Consider the following 13,025-nt stretch of genomic DNA (forward strand, 5'->3'; position numbering starts at 1 on the left):
GGAAAAAAAGAAAAAAAAAAATATATATATATATCATTGCTCCAAAGTCAACCTCCTCAATTTGGGATGATTCGTTGTCTCTTCAGGTATTCCACAGATACAGGTATATCACGTTGACTGTGGAGATTTCATCCGCTGCTTCTGAGGCTGCTGGGAGAGATTTCCCTTTCTCTTCTTTGTTCGCACAGCTCCCGGGGTTCAGCTTTGGGTTTGGCCCTGCCTCTGCGTGTAGGTCGCCTGAGAGCATCTGTTCTTCGCTCAGACAGGACAGGGTTAAAGGAGTAGCTGATTCTGGGGCTCTGGCTCACTCGGGCCGGTGGGAGGGAGGGGTACGGATCCGGGGTGAGCCTGTGGAGGCAGAGGCCGGCGTGACGTTGCACCAGCCTGAGGTGTGCCGTGCATTCTCCCAGGGAAGCTGTCCCTGGATCACGGGACCCTGGCCGAGGCAGGCTGCACAGGCTCCTCAGAAGGGGGGTGTGGATAGTGACCTGTGCTCGCACACAGGCTTCTTGGTGGCGGCAGCAGCAGCCTTAGCGTCTCATGCCCGTCTCTGGGGTCCGCGCTGATAGCCGTGGCTCGCGCCCATCTCTGGAGCTCCTTTAAGCTGCGCTCTTAATCCCCTCTCCTCGTGCACCAGGAAACAAAGAGGGAAGAAAACGTCTCTTGCCTCTTCGGCAGTTCCAGACTTTTTCCCGGACTCCCTCCCTGCTAGCCATGGTGCACTAGCCCCCTTCAGGCTGTGTTCACACCGCCAACCCCAGTCCTCTCCCTGCGTTCCAACCGAAGCCCGAGCCTCAGCTCCCAGCCCCCGCCCGCCGCGGCGGGGGAGTCGACAAGCCTCTCGGGCTGGTGAGTGCTGGTCGGCACCGATCCTCTGTGCGGGAATCTCTCCACTTTGCCCTCCGCACCCCTGTGGCTCTGCTCTCCTCCGCAGCTCTGAAGCTTCCCCCCTCCGCTGCCTGCAGTCTCCGCCCACTGGTGCAATCCCATCCCTGTTCTTTTGTCTCTGTTTTTTCTTTTTTCTTTTGCCCTACCCAGGTATGTGGGGAGTTTCTTGCCTTTTTGGAGGTCTGAGGTCTTCTGCCAGCGTTCAGTAGATGTTCTGTAGGATTTGTTCCACATGTAGCTATATTTCTGATGTATTTGTGGGGAGGAATGTGATCTCCGAGTCTTACTCTTCGGCCATCTTGAAGCTCCTCAGAAAATTCATTATTATTGCAGCATATATTAATGAAAAAATTGACAAAGAAATTTCGATAGATACCATTGACTTTGTCCACCGAGGCCTTTTCAGATGCTAACCCATCCTCAGAATTGTTAGTATAGTGTAACAATGCTAATTTTCATCTAAGATATTAAATTTAATGTGTTCCAAACAATATTTTACCTGCTGAATACATTTTTCACCTCACTTGTTTTTTTTCAAGCTTAAAAAATATGCCAGATCAAAGAGAATGAACTGTAGCTGCCTTGCTTAGGAAGGGGGGGAAGAAAGCCTAGATTATGTTTATTTCATCACTAAAAGGTACCTTGTGTCCCAGGGGAAAATTCTATGAGTTCCTTAGTGACTGAACGCTTTCTTTATGTTTTTCAATAAAAGTTGCCAAGACAACGGCTATCTTTCATAAACACTATGTAACTAGTGTTAGTTTTATGGTGGACTTCTCCATCCTGAACTAGTTCACGTTCCCTCAAGAAATTCCCGTAAGTGTGAGCTACAGCATTTTCATTCAGGTCATTCATCTTAATCTTCTGCCAAAGAAAAATAATGTTGCATGTGAGAGTATTTTAAAATGACTGGTGAGGATATTGAAAGAACAATAAATTGCTAGTCAATGAAAATATATTGATATGCAAAGTGAAACCCTACTAGCTCTACCTTATTTAAAAAAGGAAGAAAGAGAGTGTAAGAGACAATGACCCCATATCCTTCTGCCCGGCTGTGCTCGCTGTGACAAGCCATAATAGGTAGGGACTCCACCAGACAGACCAGGAACCCAACAACATGGACTTAGCAAGCATATTGCCATCCTTTTCTCAGGGTGCACCTGTAAATTCCCACATAATTCATCAATGTAACTTACCTCACAAATAGAAAAAAAAGGAAATTTGTTTTCTTACTTTCAGTACACAATGATTTGGCTACCGCTTTGCTCTCTGTATCACTCTCTTATCACCAACAATATACCATCAGAACTGGCCACCTTTCCTTTTCTCAGATATACCCATGTTTCTATCTAAGGGTCTTTGTACTAACTGTGCCTTCTATCTAGACCTTTATTGCCTGAAATTTCACATGCTGACTCTTATCATTTGTAAATCATTTCAACTGATATTTTTCATATACTTTGGATGAATAATTAATTGAATGCTTGCCCTGGCCTCTTCAGAATATAGGCTCCACGAGGCATAGATCTTCGCTGTCTTGTTCACTGCTGTATCTTCAGTGCCTGTAACAGGGTAGGTCAGAGAGTATGAAGTCCATATTTATTTGCTGAATGAATGCATTACAATATCAACACAAACAAATGTTGAAAGCATAGCATATGCAATATAATGATTGTCACAAAATAACTACCATATTATGGCTTATTTAAAGTAGCCAAACCTTAAATCAGATAGTTTCAATAAGAGACTAAATAAAGAAAAAGATGGGTGACTCTTGGGAGTGGTGTAAAGATATAGGGAATATTTGAATCTTTAAGGAGACATGACATATTTATATATTTTTCAAAATGAGTCATTGGTTTAAATAAAGTTGAGAATTCCTGCTTCAGTGACTGGTGTTTAACACCTGGATATTCCCACATGTTTGCTACTTATGTGTATATATGTGGTTCCATAAAAAAATGGTGTAAATCAGTGGTCTATATCTCAAAGATGAAGGGAGTAATTTGTTATCTGCCCTTTAATACCCAAAGGCTGTTGTTCTCTTCTTACCTGTCACAGAATAACTTTTTTGTGGTGAAGATTACAGGTCCTCAAATCAGAGAAGTAGATTTGACTTTTGATTCTTTCATTATTTAACCTTTTTTAGCGTAAGTTTATTCAGCTGTAAAATGGCGATATTAACAGTATCATACTGAATGATAGGTTGTTGTATACATGTATGAAATAAGATTGGAGTCTAGCATATGTAAAAGAAGAATACCTTACACTTTTTCAATACTTGTGTTTTATCTGTTTTGAGTACTACATCACCTAATTTAAACTAACACATTTAAGTTAGGTATTATTATCACCACAATTAAGAGATAAGAAAACTGAGGAACAAAGAAGTAACTTTTTAGAATCATTCAATTAGTAGTAATTTTCACATAGAATAAGTCACATTTTCCCCTTGCAAGTTCTATTTCAATGGTCCTCACGGTTGCTCTAGCTACAATGAGCTTAAGCTATATTGAAAACAAATAAAACTGTTCCAACATCATCCGATTTATCTAGGTCGCCACATGTTTTTACATTCTGATTATCCCTCATTTATCTTGCCTGACCCTTTGGTCATAGTTTTTTTCTATGTCTCCAATCCCTAAACTCCATCAAGAACACTGGCAGTATTATGGAGTGGTGAAATGGTTTAAGTGCATTGACTCTGAGATCAGACATTCCAGAGTTGGAAATCTCACTCCATAACTCACTAGGACACTAGCAGTGTGATTTTGGTCAAATTAATTTAATATTTAATCTTCAGCTTTATTTCCATAAGATTGGGGAAAACAATAGTATTTTTATAGGGTGGTGTGAGGAATAAATGAGAAAATGCATATAAATGACAATGTGTTGCTGATGGCCTAGTAGATGCTTTGTTACTTTTAGCTTATTAACAATTCTGCAAGTCTTGATCACCTGTGATGTCCTCCTCATACAATGCTTATAGTCACCTTCTTACACTCAACATCTGGAGGGAAAGTGTGGTGATCATGGATGCTGTCAAATATTTCTAATTATCTCACTTTTCTGGCATATGGTAAGATTGACTCCCCTGATTCTTTGAAGTTAATTGTGGCTAATGCTTTGACCAGTGAAATGTAGGTAGAAGTGTCTGTCTTTTCTAGCCAAACACAACTAAAGCTAGTGAATGATTTGCCATCTTCCCTTCTCCCTGCTTGACTAGCTGGGAAGGTTCTATGTGATGAATGCTGTCTCACCCTGAGAACTGGACTAGAGGATGTGGGGCAGGATTGCAAACAGACCCTGTGATGAACACATAATATAAGTAAGAAAGAACCCTTTGTTGTTTAAAATGCCATTAAGATTTTGGGGTTTCTCATAATAACAGTATAATCTAGGTTATCTGGACTAATGCAGGGGACACAAGACTTCTAGCTCACTAGGGGAAAGGTAACCTACTCATTCTAGCTTGTGAAATATGTTTTAACACAATATCTGTTTTGGATCTTTGCTTGTTTCTTGGTGAATAAATACATTGTTTTCTCTGAAGGAGGAAGGAGAGCTCTGTTGAAGGCAAGTTCTGTGAATTTTAGGATCACGGGGATTATAACAAAAAAAAGGCAATCTCTGTAACAGGAAAGTCAAGAATAATGCAAATTGAAGAGATGATAGATACTCCTCCAAAATTAGAAATTCTGTCTCTCACGATTCCATATGACAATGATTACCAAAATGTGTAACCAGGGATAGATGGGGTCAGCAATCATGTCAAATTTGGCTTTTGCCATGTAACGCCCTAAAATCTAAAAGCAAATGCAAATACTGGCACTTATCACTAATCATACTGTGATTAATATAGATTAATGTTGTACCCACTTTTCCATTCTGTGAAGAGCATGGACATTTTCCTGATTACACTGGGTGATGGGAATTACTTTTTGTTTTTTTTATTGGGATACCTCAAGCCACCTAGAGACAACAATGTCCCTTATTTAACTATAGGAGCATTTAAATCAAGAGTAGCTATTCTAAATCTTTACATTCCCCAAACATGATTATCCTTTATACTCTGTAGATGCTTAAATGCTAATGTAATACCATTGATGAATAAAAATGAACATTATTTGATACAAAGAAGATATATTATATTAGAATTCTTCCAGAGAAACAGACTAAGATATCTATCTATCTATCTATCTACCTATTTATCTATCAGGAAAGAGAGAGAGACACAGAGAGAGAGAGAGAATTTTAAAGAATTGACTCATGCAATTTTGGAAGAGACTGGCAAGTCAAAATTTTGCAGGGTAGAAAGGCAGGCTGGAGACCCAGCAAAAAAGATGATGTTACAGCTGGGGTCTGAAGGTGCTCTGGAGACAGAATTCCCTCCTCACTGGAGAATGTCAATTTTTCTTTTTTTCCTTAAGGTCTTCAACTGATTGGATGAGGCCCACCCACATCATGGAGAGTAATCTGTTTTACCCAAAGACTACTGTTTAAATATTAATTTTATCTAAAAATACCTTCACAGCAATGTCTGGACTAATTTTTGACCAAATATCTGAGTGTTGTGGCCTAGCTAAGCTGACATATAAAACTAACCATCAAATATATTAAACCCTAAGTGTTCAGTGCCTTAGTTTTTGTCTATGTAATGTTTTTACCCATTATTTTCCTAAGAACAGTAAGATTCACTTATATAAATTTAGAAAAACATATTCACTTCTGAAATTGGATATTATAAATATGTTTTCTCTTAACTTTTTGACTCTTTAGTTTTCCTGTGACTGTTGTTTATCCTCTTTCAGATTGCAGAAAGAGAGCCACGTTCAGGTTAAGTCTGTTGGTGAATGGATACACTGAGCAGGAAGACTAGAAAGCAATGTTAGTAAATACACAGGTCTAGATAGAGTTAAGCCCTAGTGAGTTGGTCATTCTATCTTCCTTCCCTCCTCTTTATTCTAGCACTACTCACTATCTTTGTTTGATTCTGTGCAACTACTTCTCTTACTGATATGTACTCTCTCTCTCTTTTTTTTTTTTACATTTTGAAGCTACACCCCTTAAAAGAGCACTGAACCCAAAATAAGATATATGAGAGCCAATCAGTTAATAATTGGCATGTTGTGACTTTGCTTAACATTGCTCTCATGGCTTACACCTCATGAGCCACTATCTAGCCTAATTAGAGGTGTCACTCTTTGGTTCCTCATCCAATAAATTGTGGCCTGTGTGGAAGTCATGTTGTACTAATTGTGACCACCTGTGTGTTAAGAGCTGCTTCACACTACTTGCTTGAAAGCAAGCTGTGCAGTTGGCTACCACTTCCAGAATTATATCCAGTACCACCAAGATCTGTATCGTTACATTTTTATAATAGTTTCCAAAACAAAAGACCTGGAATAAAAAAATACTTTCTAAGCCAAGTATTGTACATATAAATATATAGATATAATTTGTCTCATAAAACCATTACAAATTATCTTTTAATAAAAGAGAAAAGCTAAAGTAGTTTGAAGTTTTTAGAACGTGGTACCATCTGAGAAACCAAACATAAGATTTTGGTTTTATAATGCTGAAAAAAAGGTAATTTATGCAAACATGAAAACATTAAGCAATTATGAAAAGATAAATGATGGGCAAAAGTGACATTCTTTTAACTATCATTGCCATAAGGGTAAGAGTGTAGCCAATGTCCAATTATTGAAAAGAACATGGTATAAAATTAAAGTGGAATAAAAACAAAGTGGGAGGATACCAAACTAGCTGGTGAGTAAATAAATAATCAAAAATGGTGAAAGATCAAAAGTAGTTGATACTTTTCACAGTACTTTCAAAAGAGTCTTAGTCTAAGCATGGGTGTCTGGTTGAAGTGTGTTGTTTTAATGAGAGATCTCCCTGCTCCTTTCACTGATCTCAGCTTGCCTTGCTTACAGGAGATAATAGGCCCATAAAATGTTAAGTTTATGAGAAATATTTAAATGCTCAGTAGAAAGGCACAAAGTGACCCATTTACATTTTTTTTCATTGGTGAAAGCAAACACTCTACTAAAAGATGCTTTTAAAATTTCCTTTTTCTTTCTGTTAGTTACCTTCACTCAGCACCCATCTAAATAACAGGCATATTTTACGGGATACACTTGTGGTATCACACTTGTTTGAAGTTTCTTATTTTCTTATGAGAAAAAAACAGTACATAAATAACATAAATCTCAGTAAGAGTGGTGTACTAATGGAGAATTTTTTCCCCACATATCTAGTTTGTACTCCTTTTTAAAAACTAATTTGGGATATAGTCCTTAGTTTCCAAATAAATAGTTGAAACAATTCTAAGCCTAAGTAGCTGAGCTCAATTAAACTTCACTTCTGACATTTTCTTACCATTTTTAGTTCTCTGTCATTGCCATGATATCCAGGCAGTTATTCCCTTTGGCAGTAACATTATCCTTTGTATTTTTGAACATCAATTTAATAGTTTGTTAGTAACATATGAGTTGTATTTTTGTAAGATGTCAAATCAGGGCAATATAAAATAAAGGGAAAATGTTTAAATAATTCATCGAAGGAGAGATTGTTTATTCAGTTCACGTTAGCTGATTGTTATTTATCTGTTATAAAAGACAAGTATGAGATACAAAGACACACACACACTCTTGCCCCCAAGAACTTACCACCTAGCATGTATGACAGACACAAGTCATTTTCCTCTATTGTCTTTGGTATAAAGAGAACACTGCCTTTTTTACAATGTTCTAAACTTTTCATTTATAATATGTAATTTGTTTGTAAACTCTTGACTTGTTGAGTAAGTGAGAGGCAAAGAGGAGCAATTTCCAAATTTCAGTGAACTAGTAGGGTCCAGTGAAATGTAAAAAGGAGTAGCACTGGACTGAGGGCATAAGATGAAGGATTGTGGTTTATGGTTAAATGTGTGAGGAAAATGTTGATTCTGTGACACGTTACAGGGAATAATTTTCAATTTACTATATTTTTAAATTTACTAATCATCATGAAATTGTCTTTTTGTTTTTCTCTTCCTAGTTGATTTCATTGTCCTAAAGGGTGATTTTGATTTATTATTTTTACCAAACTTTTAAAATTTGCCCTCACAGCATTCTCAGTTCATTAGGAATGAAGTGTGCAATCAACACTTTTGTGACCACCTTAGCAAGCAAACCTTCTCTACCTTTCTGAACTGGGAATCAGCTCACATCCAGGCATTTGTACTGTTCTAGGAGGCTGTCCTTAAGCTTCTGTTTCACAGAAAGGCCCTTAATAATACCAGATAATTGTCTTAATGATGTTGAATATGTTGACATTGTCAAGCTACTTCTGAAAAGATGGAACTTTAATAAACTAAAAGTAATATTTGGAAAATGCATTATGCTTTTATAATTCACTTCATTATTTTCATTTGGTAGAAAATATTTTCCTATTTTTTAAAAAAAGATCGATGGGTAAGAAACCTGAACTCTTAAATCACAAAATGAACCTACATTTATCTAGAGAAAATAAACCCAAAGAATATAAGCCAGAGAAGTGCAAATCGGTTTTAAAAATACATTTGTAAATAGCTATCAAATGCCGTGCATGCTCCATAAACTGCAGACGGCTTCCTGAATAAAATGAGGACATGTAGGTCTATGACTATCTATCTCAGTTAGTTAAAAAAAAATTCTGAGAAAATTTCTAAATAGGCCATAGACTATCTGCAAAGGAATAAACAAAGTAGCCAGCAGTGACAGTGTTTGCTTTTCATGTGGTGGAACTGTGTGCAAATACAAGGCCTAACAAATGTCAGCTCCTCATTTGCAAATGAAGATGTAAAAGGAAATGTCGGTGACAGTACATGCAACAGTTCATATTTGAAGTTTGGCACAGTGAACTGACAGCCACAGAGAAGCTGCAGCGGCCTAATCCTTTCTTTCTGCCTTCTAGCAATGATAGCTGGGAAAGGGGGCGAAGTTAATAAATATGTGACGAGGAAAAGCTGTGGAAGAATGGCATATCTTCTCCTCCGCAAGAACTCATCTTCAGAGATAATTAACTAGGTGACAACATACAATGTGCCATTAACAACAACATTCAAATCATTTCTGGACTTAAGTACAGTTTTAAGCCGCTTATCAGATTTTCATTTCTCAATCCATTCAGCTGTCAGGCTTACATCCTGGCTCTTTATTGAAGCTCACATGGGAATCCAAAACCTTCTAATTTTCTATACAGATTCATTTCAGAATCAATTAGAGTTGGTGGCAGCCTTGTCCCTGTGTGCAAAGGGGATTAGCTGGGCACTTGCTCAGCTGAATCTACCTCTGAATGTACATTCAACCTTCCGTCAAGAATGAGCTCTTTCTCCCCCCCTTCTAGAGGACTCTTCAGCAATTGAACTGCCGTAGACAACAGATGGCAGATAATCACTCGAACAGCCCTCCAATTTTGTCAGGAAAGGAAAAGTGATCATCCAACTTTTTCTTACAGTAGGTAAGAGACCGCTGGGCATTTGAAGCATGCTCTGATTTTAAAATAGGGAAATCTATGATCGCCCCTCTTCTCTGGCAATCTCCTAACAATGTCATCCTTGAGTCCTTGCCCCTGACTTTCTGTCATCAACTACTGGCACATGTTCTCGACCTTTCTACCCTCTCATTCCCCATCCTGCCTCACTCAGTTTTGCTGAAACCTTTGTTCTTTCTATGTGCTATCCAGATCTAAAAATCATCTTTAGCAATAAAGCACTTTAATGTTATTCATTCAAAAAACAACTGTTCTATAGCATACCAAAGGCAAAACTGTCCTTTGCTGATTATTTTACAGATAAAAGGATTTTACAATCTAAAATTGTGTCAGTTATCATCAAAAATAAATACACAGAAAATGGAAGTAGTCCATGTGAACATGGATGTTTATTTTTTTTACCTTTTCCTATATTCTGCACAATTAAATTGAACAGTCAAAAATCATTTGCTGTATTAAAATTATTTAATTATATTCTTTCTTTATTGTTTTAAAATTATTAAGATAGTCATGTGCGTAGTTTAAAAACAAATAAAGTTACAATTCATACAATTAGAAAACAGAGGTCAAGGGCCTGTGTCCTTTACTGCTTGCGAGTGATGCCTTTCAATTATTTTAGAAGGTTTTCTGATATTTTCCTTCGTATTTTGAAATGCTTCACTATTAGGAAATTGCTGTTCCCTAATGTTTCAGGTTTAGATGTTATGTATTGACTTCTAAGGAATATAATGTTTGGACTTATTCAGTCTGGGCTGCCACATAGCAGTTTTGAACTTGTGCAAGGGGCACCACCTGTATAGATTGGAATATGAATAATGTCCATGAGGTTATGCAAAATACAATAGTAGAGGTCCTGTATTTGCTCCAGCCCACCAACAGCATTCTTTCCTATTCCTGTCCTCCACTGTGTTACTGATTTAGTCAAGTCTAAGCTGCCACTGGTTATAAGATGCAGTATTACTTTATGCTATTACTTAGATAAAATGCTACTAATTAAACTATGACAAAATATTTTTCTTATATAATTTTTCTATTATATCTATTTAAAGAGCTTTTTTAGACTTCTTTAGGAATGTTTTTGTCGTATATTATACTTCTGCCTACATAAAAAGGAAAATAAAAATAATTACTTAAAATTTCTTCCCATTGAGAGTCAGACTTATGAATTACTCTTCAACTCATGTTTTTTAAAATGTTTTTTTCAAAATAATATTCATGTCCTCTGTACTACCAAGAGTACAGGAAAGGTAGGGTATTGCACAAGACTGCCTCACTATTGTCTCTTAAATTCTTTCCAAACCTCTAACATCCTGCCATTTTCTTGATTTTAAGAGAAGATGTCAATGGAAAGTTTTCAGACCACTACTGGTACTCTCATTTCTTCCTTAAGTGGTAATTAGTTTCTTGCATGAAAAAAATCAGGTGTTAGAGCTGTCCTGGGCATGCCACCAGGATTAGTAACCATATTCCTTCATGTACAGACAACTATATCATAAATGAACCCTGGCTGAGAACTCTTATAAGATGCTGTTTCTTGATTATGAAATGTGTTCTAATTTCAGGGTTGTTAAAATAGAAACAAACCTAATAATTTATGAAATAATCATCAACGATCAGTTAAATGAATATACATTTCTTACATTCTTACGACTATCAAAGATATAAGAACTATTAAAGATCTTCTTAAGACTATTAAAAATCCAGGTGCACTAAGGAATGTTTAATAAGCACATTGGTTTTGTTGCATACCATTTTGTTATTCCTAGGCTTAGTAACTGCATTTTTTATGTTGATTACTTTCCTCTGCATCATTCAATAATATGTTCCCCCAATCTCCAACAGAAGTTTAAAATTCAACTCAGTGCAAACATGTCAGGATTCTTTCTTGCCCTCTGTAGACATTCCTTCTAAAACCCTCTTCCTTGCTCTAAGGTAGAATGTTTGTTTTTATTATTTCAGACTATTCTCAAAGGTCTTCCCATCCTCTTCCATGGCTCTTATATCCTTCTCTTTTTTCATTACTCGTGGAACATATCTTCCAGATTACTGAGGAGTACATGGGAGGAACACTTTGAAAACCACTGATTGTTTGATAATACTTTAATGTTGGTCTCACATATGATCAATGGTTTTGCTGTGTATAGAATATTTGGATTAAATAATGTTTCTTTAAAATTTAAATGGCATTACCTCCATTATACTATGCCCTCAAGTGTTAACACTTGACCATTCTAATGGAATTATCATTTTAATCCTCTGTATGTGAACTCTTTAATTCTCTTCAGAAATTATGAGAAATTTTTTATCCTTGAAAAATTCACAATATTGTATTTGGGTATGTATCTTGTGTGTTATGCTTCATTGAGCCCTTTAAAAATATAGAAACATGTGTCCTCAGTTCTGGGATTTTTTTTTTCTATTAATATTTGTTAATTCCTTTCTCTCCTTTTTCTTTGACCTATGTTTCTGGACTTCCTAGTGTATGGACTTGGTACCTCCTGAATTGAACCTCTATTATACTTATCATTTTTCTAATATTGCCCATCTCTACCTTTTTAAAAATTATCTCATACCTGAGTAATTTCCTCAGCTTAATAATTCATTTCTTCTGACATTTTAAATAAGAGTTATCCCTTTATTAATTTGGGGCTCCCATAAGTTTAATTCCTAAGAATATCTCCTTGTTCTTTGATTGATCCTTTTCTAAATAGCATCCTATTCTTATTTCATATTGAAATTTCTTCTCTTATTCACACACAGACAAGGTACTCTTAATTATTTTTATGGTTGTGTTGTCCTCATATATCTAGCAATGTTTAGCTATCAGTTTATATTTTAGATTGAAGCACAAAAATGCTCATTAGAATTTCTGTGTGAGAAGCAGGGGTTTTGATCAGTAGGCTTCACTGCAAGATAATAAAGAAGAAGAATATACAAATAGCAGAGATTGCTGAACTTTTCTCTGGTGACACATATTTCCCCAGGAGCAAAGGCTCCAGTGTGTGCCTAATGGGTATAAGTATGCCTAAGATAAATCTCTGTGCTAAGTACAAGAATGATTAGGTGCCTGTATTTATGATGGCCTAATTACACTAGTACGATTTTCAGATAATTTGCTTGTTTTTAGACCAGTCTTCATCCCAGTCTTCCAAGATAGCTACTGCCCTCTATTTTCTGAAATTTTGGGGGTGGAGTTCTGTGGCAAAAACTACCATCCAGCTTCCTATTGATTTTCTTCTTGACAGACACTTAGATTAGCTTTCTCTTAAATTAATTGACCCTCACTTCTGCCTTTCAAATATATTTTTCTTTACATCACAACCTCCCTTTCATATCTTCACTGTGAATATAATCTTTAAAAAATATTTCAGTTTTATTTTATTGATGTTTCAGTAGAAAGTGGAAATAAATGCTTATATTCAATCCAACACACATAACAGAGAAACTCAAAATCTAGTATTTTTATAATAGACACATAAACTGCACATATTTAAAATATACAATTGGATACATTTTGACATTCATATGTCAACTGTAAAATCATCACCAAAATCAAGACACTGAACATATGTATCACCCCAAAATTTTCTTCTTGTTCTTTGTAATCCCTCTCTCGT

The sequence above is a fragment of the Globicephala melas genome, chromosome 14, assembly GCF_963455315.2.
Source record: "Globicephala melas chromosome 14, mGloMel1.2, whole genome shotgun sequence".
NCBI classification, from domain to species: Eukaryota; Metazoa; Chordata; class Mammalia; order Artiodactyla; family Delphinidae; genus Globicephala; species Globicephala melas.